Consider the following 13531-nt stretch of genomic DNA (forward strand, 5'->3'; position numbering starts at 1 on the left):
AAGCTGTCGCCTGGCAGACTCCCCCGGCACACCATCGCCCGCTGGCAAAGACTTTGCTGGCATCCTGGAGTCAATCATAATTGAATCGAATAGAAATTAGATATTTCTAATTATAGAGATGTTGCACAAATGGAAGAACGCAGTCTTACATATTTTTTTAATATGTGCATTGAAGGACATGTCCTGGTCAAAAATGACTCCAAGGTTCCTCACAGCGTTACTGGAGGCCGAGGTAATGCCATCCAGAGTAAGAATCTGCTTAGATACCATATTTCTAAGCTTTTCAGGGCCGAGTACAATAACCTCATAGCAGTGAAAATGTATGCTATGTCTTCTGATGATACTGTCTAAGGCAGCGGTCCCTTTTTGTTGTATTTATCCGCGACACCTTAAAGGCCGGTCCATGAAAATATTGTCGGGCATAAACCGGTCCGTGGCGCAAAAAAGGTTGGAGACTGCTGATCTAAGGGAAGCATAACATCTGGTTTAGGGCCCGAATAGCCTGGGGGAAGAAACTCCTCCTCAATCTCTCTGTTTTGGCCTTAAGGGAGCGGAAGCACTTCCCAGACCTTAATTAATCCATAATTAACCTCAGTGTGTGAAGAGGACTCTCCATTTACATGCACAAACTGGAGTCTATTAGATAGATATGATAGAAACCACTGCAGCACAGTACCTGTAATACCTACAGCATGTTCTAATCGCTCTAATAGGATAATATGGTCGACAGTATCGAACGCTGCACTGAGGTCTAGCAGGACAAGCACAGAGATGAGTCCACTGTCAGAGGCCATAAGAAGATCATTTGTAACCTTCACTAAAGCTGTTTCTGTGCTGTGATGAGCTCTGAAACCTGACTGAAACTCTTCAAATAAGCCTCTGCAGATGATCTGTTAGCTGTACATCGATGCTGAAGAGATTCAGTTATTTTTGTTATAATCCAATCACTCGATGTCCAGTTACATTCTATCATCTTCTCTCTATGTGACCTTACTTCAACATGATTTAAAACATAGTTTAAACATTAAAAACACTTGAATACATTTCTCCTTTTCTATGTTTTACAATTAATTCCATCACACATGAATATTAAATCACATATAAGTATATTTTCCTTCATGTTTCATTCAATTTATGCTTTTATACTTCGACTGGATTCATCATGAGCTCAGTCACACATGAATATCTATTTTAACACAATCTCTTTTGACTCCGTTATATAGAAATATGTTGTTTCCCTTTTTATTTTCTTTGATACTCGTGTTTGTCAGTCACAATAGACACAGTATAAATCATTTTATTAAATGATATATTCTCTGAGTGTTTCTTTACAGTTTCCTACTCAGGTAATCACTGTGAACTCCCTTTTATGGGAAACAGATGTCAGGGACGTCGTCATCGTCATAGAGCAGATGTTCCTCACTCACATCAGCTGTGGAGGCTGGATATCCCCTGTTTGAAGATAGCAGGACAGTAAATTCCTTCAGTACCATTAATGCTAAGGTTCATTTCCCCCTTCATAACAATGACAGAGTTCTTCAGAGCCTCTCTTCCAAGCTTTTTCTTTCTTAATGCATAAACATGTAAGCGTCTAAACCATCTGATCCAGAGATATTCGCTTTTCGCTTGTCTGGTCTTTTAAAACCTTGATTACTTCTTTTCTGAAGTGTTTTTAAAAAAACCAAAATAATCAAATCTCACACCCCTTCTCAATCTGACTCGATGGCTCTGAAAGACTGAATAGATTTGAGTGTTTTCATTCTTCATCCACCTGTTGACCAAGGATCTTTAATCTTCCTCCTAGAAGGAAATCTTATCCTGGCTTAATTCCAATTTCTATAGAGTTCTGCTTGCTCAGATCTCCAACATTTCCTTTTGAAACAACCTCCATCTAAACAGTAGCCAGTCTGCCACAGGGACAACGTTCCCGTGCATTCCTGACGGTTCCTCGTTTTCTTCTAACTAGAATGAGGTCGGGTGATGCATCTTCTTGACTTTTCCCCTCTTTTTGTAAACTGGGCTCCATGTATTGTTTGACTTTCTGGGTCTTTCCAAATCTGCTGCGTTCGAATGAGAGCTGCTGCTGGTCACTAATTCTTCTGTGTGAACTTGGTATTTGCTTTAATTTTATGTGTAATATTGAGAGGACTCTGACATGTGACATACAGGGAGTGCAGAATTATTAGGCAAGTTGTATTTTTGAGGAATAATGTTATTATTGAACAACAACCATGTTCTCAATGAACCCAAAAAACTCATTAATATCAAAGCTGAATGTTTGTGGAAGTAGTTTTTAGTTTGTTTTTAGTTTGAGCTATTTTAGGGGGATATCTGTGTGTGCAGGTGACTATTACTGTGCATAATTATTAGGCAACTTAACAAAAAACAAATATATACCCATTTCAATTATTTATTTTTACCAGTGAAACCAATATAACATCTCCACATTCACAAATATACATTTCTGACATTCAAAAACAAAACAAAAACAAATCAGCGACCAATATAGCCACCTTTCTTTGCAAGGACACTCAAAAGCCTGCCATCCATGGATTCTGTCAGTGTTTTGATCTGTTCACCATCAACATTGCGTGCAGCAGCAACCACAGCCTCCCAGACACTGTTCAGAGAGGTGTACTGTTTTCCCTCCTTGTAAATCTCACATTTGATGATGGACCACAGGTTCTCAATGGGGTTCAGATCAGGTGAACAAGGAGGCCATGTCATTAGTTTTTCTTCTTTTATACCCTTTCTTGCCAGCCATGCTGTGGAGTACTTGGACGCGTGTGATGGAGCATTGTCCTGCATGAAAATCATGTTTTTCTTGAAGGATGCAGACTTCTTCCTGTACCACTGCTTGAAGAAGGTGTCTTCCAGAAACTGGCAGTAGGACTGGGAGTTGAGCTTGACTCCATCCTCAACCCGAAAAGGCCCCACAAGCTCATCTTTGATGATACCAGCCCAAACCAGTACTCCACCTCCACCTTGCTGGCGTCTGAGTGGGACTGGAGCTCTCTGCCCTTTACCAATCCAGCCACGGGCCCATCCATCTGGCCCATCAAGACTCACTCTCATTTCATCAGTCCATAAAACCTTAGAAAAACCAGTCTTGAGATATTTCTTGGCCCAGTCTTGACGTTTCAGCTTGTGTGTCTTGTTCAGTGGTGGTCGTCTTTCAGCCTTTCTTACCTTGGCCATGTCTCTGAGTATTGCACACCTTGTGCTTTTGGGCACTCCAGTGATGTTGCAGCTCTGAAATATGGCCAAACTGGTGGCAAGTGGCATCTTGGCAGCTGCACGCTTGACTTTTCTCAGTTCATGGGCAGTTATTTTGCGCCTTGGTTTTTCCACACGCTTCTTGCGACCCTGTTGACTATTTTGAATGAAACGCTTGATTGTTCGATGATCACGCTTCAGAAGCTTTGCAATTTTGAGACTGCTGCATCCCTCTGCAAGATATCTCACTATTTTTGACTTTTCTGAGCCTGTCAAGTCCTTCTTTTGACCCATTTTGCCAAAGGAAAGGACGTTGCCTAATAATTATGCACACCTGATATAGGGTGTTGATGTCATTAGACCACACCCCTTCTCATTACAGAGATGCACATCACCTAATATGCTTAATTGGTAGTAGGCTTTCGAGCCTATACAGCTTGGAGTAAGACAACAGGCATGAAGAGGATGATGTGGACAAAATACTCATTTGCCTAATAATTCTGCACTCCCTGTATGACAAATTAATTTAAAACTATTTACATCCCCCAAAATGTATTGACCTATCCAGTTCCCACATGGGCTCTTCTGGGATCACTCCTTGTCCGAGGGTCCAAATCCCCTTTTCTTCAATCCCCACAGTTATGCAATTGTTCTTTTTTTCACACTTTGTTTTTCTAACTTTCCTAAACAAACAAAAACAAACAAACAAAATATCCTCAGCTTCATGATGAGTTTTTCTCTCCTGCTGGGAGAAGGATATACAACATTTGGATAACTGAACTTTGGATTTGTGTCGGTTCCCATAGATACTGACTGCAAAAACGACATCATCCCGTCAGCGTGTTTTTAGTGGCTGAGGCTATGCGCTGGGGATATTACTGCTGACACACTTCCAACAGAGCAGCTACCATAATAATAAAGATAAAAAATAGTTTTTAGCAGAAAAACAAACATCCAAAAAATATTTAGTTTCTTTTTAATTTTATTCAGTTAGCACCAAATCACAACAACCGTTGCCTCAAGGGCTTTATATTGTAAGGTAAAGATCCTAGAATAACACAAAGCAAACAGAGAATACCCCAACAATCAATATATTCATGACATGACAACAATCAGCAAACAATACAACCCCCCTTTGAAGCACTTTGATGACAAGGGGAAGTAAAAACACTATGTTAACAGAAAGAAGCTTCCAGCACAGCCAGGCTCAGGGAAAAAAAGGGATAAAGACACGTTGTGGAAGAGAGCAAGAGATTAATAATAACCAATACTGAAGTGGAGAGAGTTGTGCAAAACAAATAGTGAGTGGAAAACACTCAGTGCATCATGGAAAGCCCCCATGATGGGGCCTGATTATTTAAGACCTTGTATGTGAGGAGCAGGATTTTGAATCCTGGATTTAACAGGAAGCCAAAACAGGAGAAATCTGCTCTCTCTTTCTAGTCCCTGTCAGGACTCTTGCTGCAGCATTTTGGATCAGCTGAAGGCTTTTCAGGGAGTTTTTAGGACTTCCTGATAATAATGAATTACAGTCGTCCAGCCTGGAAGTAATAAATGCATGAACTAGTTTTTCAACATCCACCTAATCAGAGTGATGCTGAGTGAGGAGGAGAGATCATCAGAGGGATGAATTTAAATTTAGAGATATTGTGCAAATGGAAGAAAGCTGTCCTAAATATTTGTTAAATATACATATTGAAGGTGGGCAGCATGGTGGCACACTATTGCCTTAGAGCAAGAAGGTCCTGAGTTCAATTCCACCAACACCTGGCTGTGTATTTGGGATCACTGTCTTGCTGAACAATCCACACTCGTGTCATCTTCATCATCCTGGTAGATGGGAGCATATTTTCATCAAGAATGTCCCTGTAAATGTTTCCATTTATCCTGCCTTCAGTTATGTGAGGCGTACCAATACTGTATGCTGAAAAACAGCACCGCATCATGATGTTCACCACCTCCAAATGCCGCTGTTGGTGTTTAACAGTGATATGCTTTTGACCTTCAAAAGTGTATCACAGCTTCCAAAAAGTTCAACTTTGTTGAGATTGAAAAGGAATTCATCCGACCAGAATATATTCTCCTTTATTTTCCAGGGTTGTCAAAATGTTGTTCTGCAAACTTTGAGCATGCTTCCACATGGTTATTTTCTTGCATGGTAGGCGTGCATACAAGAAGCTATGGCGGTTGATTGCATTGAAACAGCTGTACCTGCTGATCCCAGGTCTTTCTGTAGCTCTCCACATGTGGTCCTTGGCTCTTGTACAACTATTCTGATATTTCTTTTCACTGTTCTGCTTGTAATCTTGCAGGGAACACCTGGCTGTGACCCGATTTATGGTAAAATAATAATTATAATAAAATAATTAAAATAATTATTAGTTTAGAAATTCTTCTATAACCAGTGCCATTGGTACTTTTTGCAACAATACGGCCACAAGTGTGTTGCAGAAGCTCTTTGGTTTTACCCATGAGGTATTTGTGTGACACCTTGGTAATGAGACATCATTTTACAGGCTTTATCAGTTGGGACTGAACCAGCTGATATGGATTTGCACTATGTGACAGCATTTCTTGGATCATTGATGATAACTGGTGATGTGTTCAATACTTACTTTACCTGCTGTTTAGTGTTTAACAGCAGGTAAAGTAAGTAAACACACACACACACTTCTATATACTTCAGGTGTAACGACTGAATATTAGAATTAGGCTGTTGCCTTCCTTTGAGCTCAACAGTCACCTCTTGAACCATTTTTAAATAGAACAATTGATATTTTCTCTGTAACAGATCACTCTATGTAACCTGGTTTTATGCTTAAATCCCAGCAGATACGCAGCTTCTGAAACCTTCAGCCCTGTAGTACCACAGCATGGCGTGATTAAAGTCATTTAAGTCACACTACTTTCTCATTTTTATGCCTAGTTTGAAAAGGTTAGGTTTGACAGTGTCTACATGCTTAAAGGCATGGAAGCGCTTTAAACATGTAGCATGTGGCTAATTACACGCTGTATGCGTAACAGTAAGCACACGTACTCCAAGTCCCATGATGCATCTGGGCAGAAAACAGGCACAGACACACCCCGCATATCCGTGTTGGTTCTGTTTGATGTGACATCGTGCTTCTTCGCCCGCAGGCTACACAAACTGCTGTGACACAATATTGAACGGCTTGTGTTGGAGACGCGGTGTTGTCCCACCAAATAAAGAGCACGGTACGTTTCCTTTCTCTGCGAACTCTACAGATACTCTTTATTAGTTTCCGTTATCAGTTTGATAACGTTAGCCTATGTGGAGAGCAAAGGTTGACTCAAACTGATGCGGTGTGTGCCAACAAGGCGAGGGAACGGGTTCACTGTCAAACCGCCTGAACGGGACTCTGGGTTTTTGGTGAGTTAATGAAAGTTAATTTCAGCTGAAAGCATCAACGTGTTTCATGATATGCTTGCCTTTTGCAAACGGCTGTAACACGGCAGCGTGTTCAAGCTGGTGTTAAACTGCCAGTGATGCTTCACAACAAGATACAAGTTTTGATTTTTGAGTAAGTTTTTGTCTAAATTCCTAGAACTGGTTACTTTTAGTGAATCATACAAAACTTCATCACCAGAAAATTACTTACCCGGATGTTTGACAATCAACAACTCGAGTTTTAATTGTCCCAGAAAAGCCTGCAGTCGTTTTAAAAAGCAAAAGGTGTCCTGATTACCTTTGACATGAAACCTACTTTCTAACCTTTGTCCAATCGGGACAACAGTTTTCAGAGTTTTGAGGTTTTGACCGTTCAAAGAGGAAGTGGTTGTTGCCTTGCGGTTTGGTGCTGTCTGCAAATTCTGTCTCACGTATAAGGAGGTTTTTGCGAAGGGTGATTTCAGTCTTGTGGCATATATTTAAAAAAGTACACACACATAGAAAAGTACACACATTGAGTTCTCAGGTTTTTCTCACTTACTCATTATAGAAATAAAATCGGGTCCCTGCCAGCTTCTGAAAGTAAAGTAATGCAACCTCTGATGAGCAGCACATGTTGTATTATACAATGTCATTATTTAACACGGTGGTTGATTCGACAGCTGTTAGCTGTCCTTAGCAGCAACACACTGAAGTAATGAATGGCTGTCAGTCTGGCATCATTGTCAGTTTTTAAACAGCGTTGCTTTACGTTGAGCTTTGCAGCCAGTTGTTCATGTACAGCTCTTGCTCTGGTCCACTACAACATTTCAGTCGAGGTCTGGACTTTGACTGGGCCATTGCAGCTCTTTGATTCTTCAGCCCTTCTTATTGCAGGTGTGTTTGGCTCTTTATCATGTTGCATGGCCCATTTGCAGCCAGCCTCTAGATTTTAAACAGATAGCCATACATTTGACTGTAGGAAACTAAGATAGGAAACGCATTACAATTAGGGCTGGGCTATACTGATAATCACGGTCACGATAATACCGGTGTAATGTTGGGCAGCGATAGGAAAATGAAATATTGCGATAGAATATGGGTAAAACACGCATGCGCAGTTACTTTTTTTTAAGTAGTAATGGAGTTACAATATTGTAAACGTAACTAATTACCAGGAAAGGTAACTATTGCATTACTTTAGAAAATGTTTAAATTAGAGATGGCACGATACCACTTTTTTTTATGTCCGATACCGATATCATAAATTTGGATATCTGCCGATACCAATATAGAATAGAATAGCCTTTATTGTCATTGTACAGAGTACAACGAAATTGGAGTGCCACTCCGTTGGTGCAAGTTTCAATAATAAATATAAATGTAAAATATAAAAAGTACAAAAAAAACAATCGTAAGTACTCAAACAATAGTATGTACAATATATACAGGATAGCAGCATTAATATAATGACAGTATGAGTAGCAGCATAATATAATGACAGTGACTGTATGGAATAGGTTCAATTGTTTTTGTGCTTATTTACTACGGTGATAGCTCTGGGAAAGAAACTATCCCTGAATCTGTTTGTCCTGGTTTTATGTGACCTGTACCGTCGGCCTGACGGTAATAGTTCAAAGAAGTAAAAACGAGCACCAAACTGGAGAGCTAAGAGCCGCTGCACCCGTGCGCGCCGCCATCTTGAATCTGTCAATATGAATCCGATATAGTGTTTTTTAATCAATAAGACTGTTTTTTTTAATATCTTGCTGCATTTTGATAAGTTCATACTCAAGTTTAAATAAACAACAACACTAAAGCTATTCTGTTAAACCTGTATGTAAAAAATACACTGCACCCAAAACATTACATAGTTCAGCAAAACTGATCAATCTAATAAACTTAAACCTGCTCCATCCTCCCTATTCTGGCATTTTAAAGAGTACTTAGCAGAAATATTAAGCAACCTAACTAATAGGGTTGCAAACTCCCAGCAAAAAAAAGGGGGGAACCACGCTCCACCTCATGACGCTTAATCGACATAATCAACTTTAATTTGATGCAGTGTGAAAAAAAAAATGCACAGAAATCAATTATTTTTCAAGAATAATTAAATAGATTCAACATCTTCCTTCAACAGAACTGCACAGATGGTATCTTTCCAAAGGAAAAAGTACTATAGCTTACTAGGGTATATTAGACTTAATAGTTACTATATACAGTAATGGACTTCTATACATTTTACATCAGATTAAAACTTTGGGTGTAAGATTCAGATAATTATTTATTAAAAGCTCGACATTTTAAATGAGAATAAGAAAGAAAAGTATGTCTTTGTGCCCCCTTTTCCCTGTTAATGCCCTATCGGCCCCCCTGGCTAAACTTTGCTAGATCCGCCCCTGCACAGTTACCAGCCGTCAGCTGTAGAAAAAGATCCTCGAGTAGAAAGTAATATTAAATACATTATAACAACAGCTTATCAAGCTTAAACGTGCTGCTGTTGTTCAGCCGCTGGTTTCCTCTTTCTGCTGCAAAGTGGGCCAAAAACAAAGAGAGACGGACTCGCCACAGAAAAGCCGATCAGCTGATCATTGATCAGTGTCACGATTGAAGTGGCAGCAGGAGAGAGAGAGAGAGAGGCAGTCGCTCCATAGGTTGTTAAGCTTAACGCTGGAATGCTTTACAAACATTCAGAGATGAACTTACACACTTGCTTTACTTCTCTCTGGGAAAACTTCCTCGGAGATGAAATGTTGGTTTGGTAGCGAGGCTGCAAATACACACAGCTGCTCTATCACGTGACCACACTGCTGCGACGTGCTACGGTTATGAGCTGAGTTACGCCGTGTTGCAAGTTTTGTGAGGTGCTTTTTTTTTTTTTATATATTTATTGGATCGGATTACATTTTTTATTTCTCTCCGATATCCGATCCAGTAATTTACGTCAGTATCGGACCGATACTGATATGTAATATCGGATCGGTCCATCTCTAGTTTAAATATGTAAAAGAGCTTGGATCCCCTCTTAATGAACTCTACTAAAATATAAATTACTAAACATACTTGAACATACTAAAATATATCTTCAGCTGTTTGTTATAAAAATGAGTTTATTATTAAAGTAAATGGGAACTAGCCTTTTATCTCTTCTAAGAGAAAAATCATTTCTGCACTTCCACTTCAGCTGTTTGCTACCTTTGAATTATCTGGACTCTCCATGACTTTGTCTCATCGCTCTACATATCTGTTTGTATGTCAGCACCCGCCCATGCCTGCCTCTGGTTGATTTACCATGACTACTTTACTCTTCCTCAGCCAATCAGCAGCACTTGTGCAATTGTTTCACCCTCCCTAGCTCACAGTAAGATGAAGACGGCTTTAAGCATCTGTGTGTTGAAAAACAGTAACGCACCCACCGCATTTTCTTGTTAGTAACGGTTACGGCGTTGTAATGATAGAAAAAGTAATTGGTTAGATTACCAGTCTCTGAAAAAAGTTATTTTAATGGCCTTATTCTCATCACTGTGAAGAACATGGCTGCTGGTTTGTGGTACCCCAGATACTCCACCTTCCTCCGTCACTTGGTTTGGCCGTGAGTCTGGCCTGCCTCAGAGACTCCAGGATCGTGGCCACCTGCTCCACATTCTTGGCACAGATGTCGTTGTGGATGATGTTATCTGGGGAGGTGCAGGAAAGTGTCTGGGACTCCGAACAAGCCAAATGCATTAGTCTGTGTGTGGACAGGGGAGGCCAGTTAACCAAAGAGTAAAAAGTACAATGGTGAAATATAGCGCTGCATGATCAAGCAGTGTCTGTAAAAGAGCTCACGGGAGTGTTCATATAAGTAATCTCATCATAATCAACGTGAGGTAAGAACGTGGTAGCAAAGTTGTTTTTGATTCATTTCTATAGAAGAACACTACTTTTAATCTGAGCTTTTTTTAAAATTAATTTTTAATATGTGACTTGAGACACATTCATGTATTAAAATAGCTAGGTGTTTATAACCACACAAATTCAATTAGGCAGGTATTTCTTTTAGTTTGCAGACAACATGTGCTTCATTTTGCCAGCATTCAGTACGAGTTTGAGATGGAACAAATGTGACTGAATAATAAATGCAATCTGTAGATGATCAAAATCCAGGGCATTTGAGTTTGTGTGATAGTAAACAACAGTGTCATCAGCGTAGAGATGCAGCAGATGCATTCTGCTCCAAATTATTAATGTAAACTGCAAATAGTGTCGGTCCTAATACAGAGCCTTGAGGTGCACCTTTTGTGACACTTGGATAACAAGAACAATCGTGGACGGCATCGTGAACACTCTGCTTATGATCAGAAAGATAATTTGAAAACCAGTCAGTAGCTTGGTCTGGAAAGCCAATATCTAAAAGTCTGTGACATAACAGCTTATGATGTACTGTGTCAAATGCTTTTGACAAATCTATAAAAAGTGCCACACAGTAAAAGCTTCCACAAAGTCATTTAAAACTTTAATCGAAGCTGTGACAGTGCTATGTTGCTTTCTGAAACCAGACTGATCGGGGGAGAGAATATTATTTTAGAAAAAGATTTGGAAAGCCTCATTCGCACTGAAAAACTACATTTAACATACATTGCTACTACACCATCTTTTCTTGGACGATGAACACCATATCTATCTTGTCAGGTAGGCATTAACATGTAAAATATGTAACCCAGGCATGTTTTTAAAACTACTCAGGTGGGCCAGGATTAGGCTGAATGCCAGAAATGAGTCCACTGTCAGAGGCCATAAGAAGATCATTTGTAACCTTCACTAAAGCTGTTTCTGTGCTGAGCTCTGAAACCTGACTGAAACTCTTCAAATAAACCTCTGCAGATGATCTGTTAGCTGTTTGACAACTACTCTTTCAAGGATTTTTGATATAAAGGAAGGTTGGAGATTGGCCTATAATTAGCTAAGACTGCTGGGTCTAGAGATGCTTTTTGAGTAAAGGTTTAACTACAGCCAGCTTGAAGGCCTGTGGTACATAGCCGATTATTAGAGATAGGTTGATCATATTTAAGATCGAAGCATTAATTAATGGCAGGACTTCTTTGAGCAGTTTTGTAGGAATGGGGTCTAAAAGACACGTTGATGGTTTGGAGGAAGTAATTATTGAAGTTAACTCAGAAAGATCAACTGGAGAAAAAGAGTCTAACTTAACATCAATGGTACTAAGAGGAGCTGTAGATAATATTACATCTGTGGGATGATTACTGGTCATTTTTTCTCTAATGATAAAAATTTTATTTGTGAAGAAGTTCATGAAGTCATTACTGGTTAACGTTAAAGGGATTGTTGGCTCAACAGAGCTCTGACTGTTTGTCAGCCTGGCTACAGAGCTGAAGAGAAACCTGGGGTTGTTCTTATTTACTTCAATCAGTGATGAATAGTAAGATGTTCTGGCTTTGCGGAGGGCTTTCTTATAAAGCAGCAAACTATTTCTCCAGGCTAAATGATGATCCTCTAAATCTGTGACACGCCATTTCCTCTCCAGATTACGAGTCATCTGCTTTAGGCTACGTGTTTGAGAATTATACCACGGAGTCAGGTACTTCTGATTAGAGACCTTAGTTTTCACAGGAGCTACAGTATCCAGAGTCGTACGTAGTGAGGAGGTGAAATTATTAACAAGATAATCGACCTCTGTTGGGGTAGCGTTCAGATAGCTGCTCTGCTCTGTGTTGGTACAGGGCATTGAAGATGATAACAGTGGGTGGATTATATTCTTAAACTTAGTTACAGTGCTTTCAGAAAGACATCTATTTTGATAAAGTCTACTCTCCACCGCTGTGTAATCAATTATTGTAAATGTAAATGTTATCAGGAAATGATCAGACAGGAGAGGGTTTTCAGGAAACACTGTTAAATGTTCAGTTTCTATGCCATATGTTAAAACAAGATCTAGAGTGTGATTAAAGTGGTGGGTGGGTTCTTTTACATTTTGAGAGAAACCAATTGAGTCTAATAACAGATTAAATGCCATGTTGAGGCTGTCATTTTCAGCATCTACATGGATGTTAAAATCACCCACAATAACTGAGCATTAAACCAGATTAAAAACAAAGAGTTCTGATAAAGTCTGAGTAAGGCCCAGTTGGATGACGGGCCGCAACAAAAAAACAGGTAGTGTGCATATACTTTCTCCTGGCTGTGTTTGACATCATTATTTAGGGCTGTGCTGATAATATGGTATGGTATTACTTTTTATGTGATTGTCGTATCACAGTGTCATTGTTATAGCAATGCTATGCGTTCACATCTTCAGCACACACAATGGAACAAGCACAGACACACAGGCATGTCTGAGAGGGAGAGCTATTCAATCTTCAATACTGTGTAAAATAAACTTGTTTCACCACTTAAGACAAAAAAACTTTTCTCCTGCTATATATGCACTATGATGCAGCTCATGTCAGATTTGCACTCCAAACGAGGTAGTGTATGATAAATGAGGGGCGCTTGCTGATTGTACTCATTATTTATTTACACTTATAAATGGTCCTGCCTGCAAGTTGCCATTATCAATGCTGATACACGGTGCATTCAGAAAGCATTAACAGCACATCCCTTGTTCCACGTTTTGTCACGGTACAGCCTTTTTCTTAAATTATTATTGAAATGGTGTCGGTCCTAATACAGAGCCTTGAGGTGCACCTTTTGTGACACTTGGATAACAAGAACAATCGTGGACGGCATCGTGAACACTCTGCTTATGATCAGAAAGATAATTTGAAAACCAGTCAGTAGCTTGGTCTGGAAAGCCAATATCTAAAAGTCTGTGACATAACAGCTTATGATGTACTGTGTCAAATGCTTTTGACAAATCTATAAAAAGTGCCACACAGTAAAAGCTTCCACAAAGTCATTTAAAACTTTAATCGAAGCTGTGACAGTGCT

At 39.6% G+C, this 13531-nt stretch overlaps 1 protein-coding gene across 3 annotated transcripts in view; it reads left to right on the top strand.

Moving 5' to 3' along the window:
- Positions 1-6280: 6280 nt before the first annotated feature.
- The window catches only part of LOC146554284 (epidermal retinol dehydrogenase 2-like), a 31950-nt gene continuing 24699 nt past the window's right edge, over positions 6281-13531 (top strand). For 2 of the 3 annotated variants that reach the window (XM_085254759.1, XM_085254761.1), the window contains exon 1: positions 6281-6432. The gene's annotated coding sequence lies outside the window, so the exon portion shown is untranslated. Of the gene's footprint in view, positions 6433-6460; positions 6608-13531 lie in introns of those variants that run through there. The other variant, XM_085254760.1, reaches the window with a different exon arrangement.

Source organism: Mchenga conophoros, linkage group LG18 (genome assembly GCF_057382185.1).
Source record: "Mchenga conophoros isolate Kocher_MC1m ecotype Shallow Benthic linkage group LG18, M_conophoros_male_GT1.1, whole genome shotgun sequence".
NCBI classification, from domain to species: Eukaryota; Metazoa; Chordata; class Actinopteri; order Cichliformes; family Cichlidae; genus Mchenga; species Mchenga conophoros.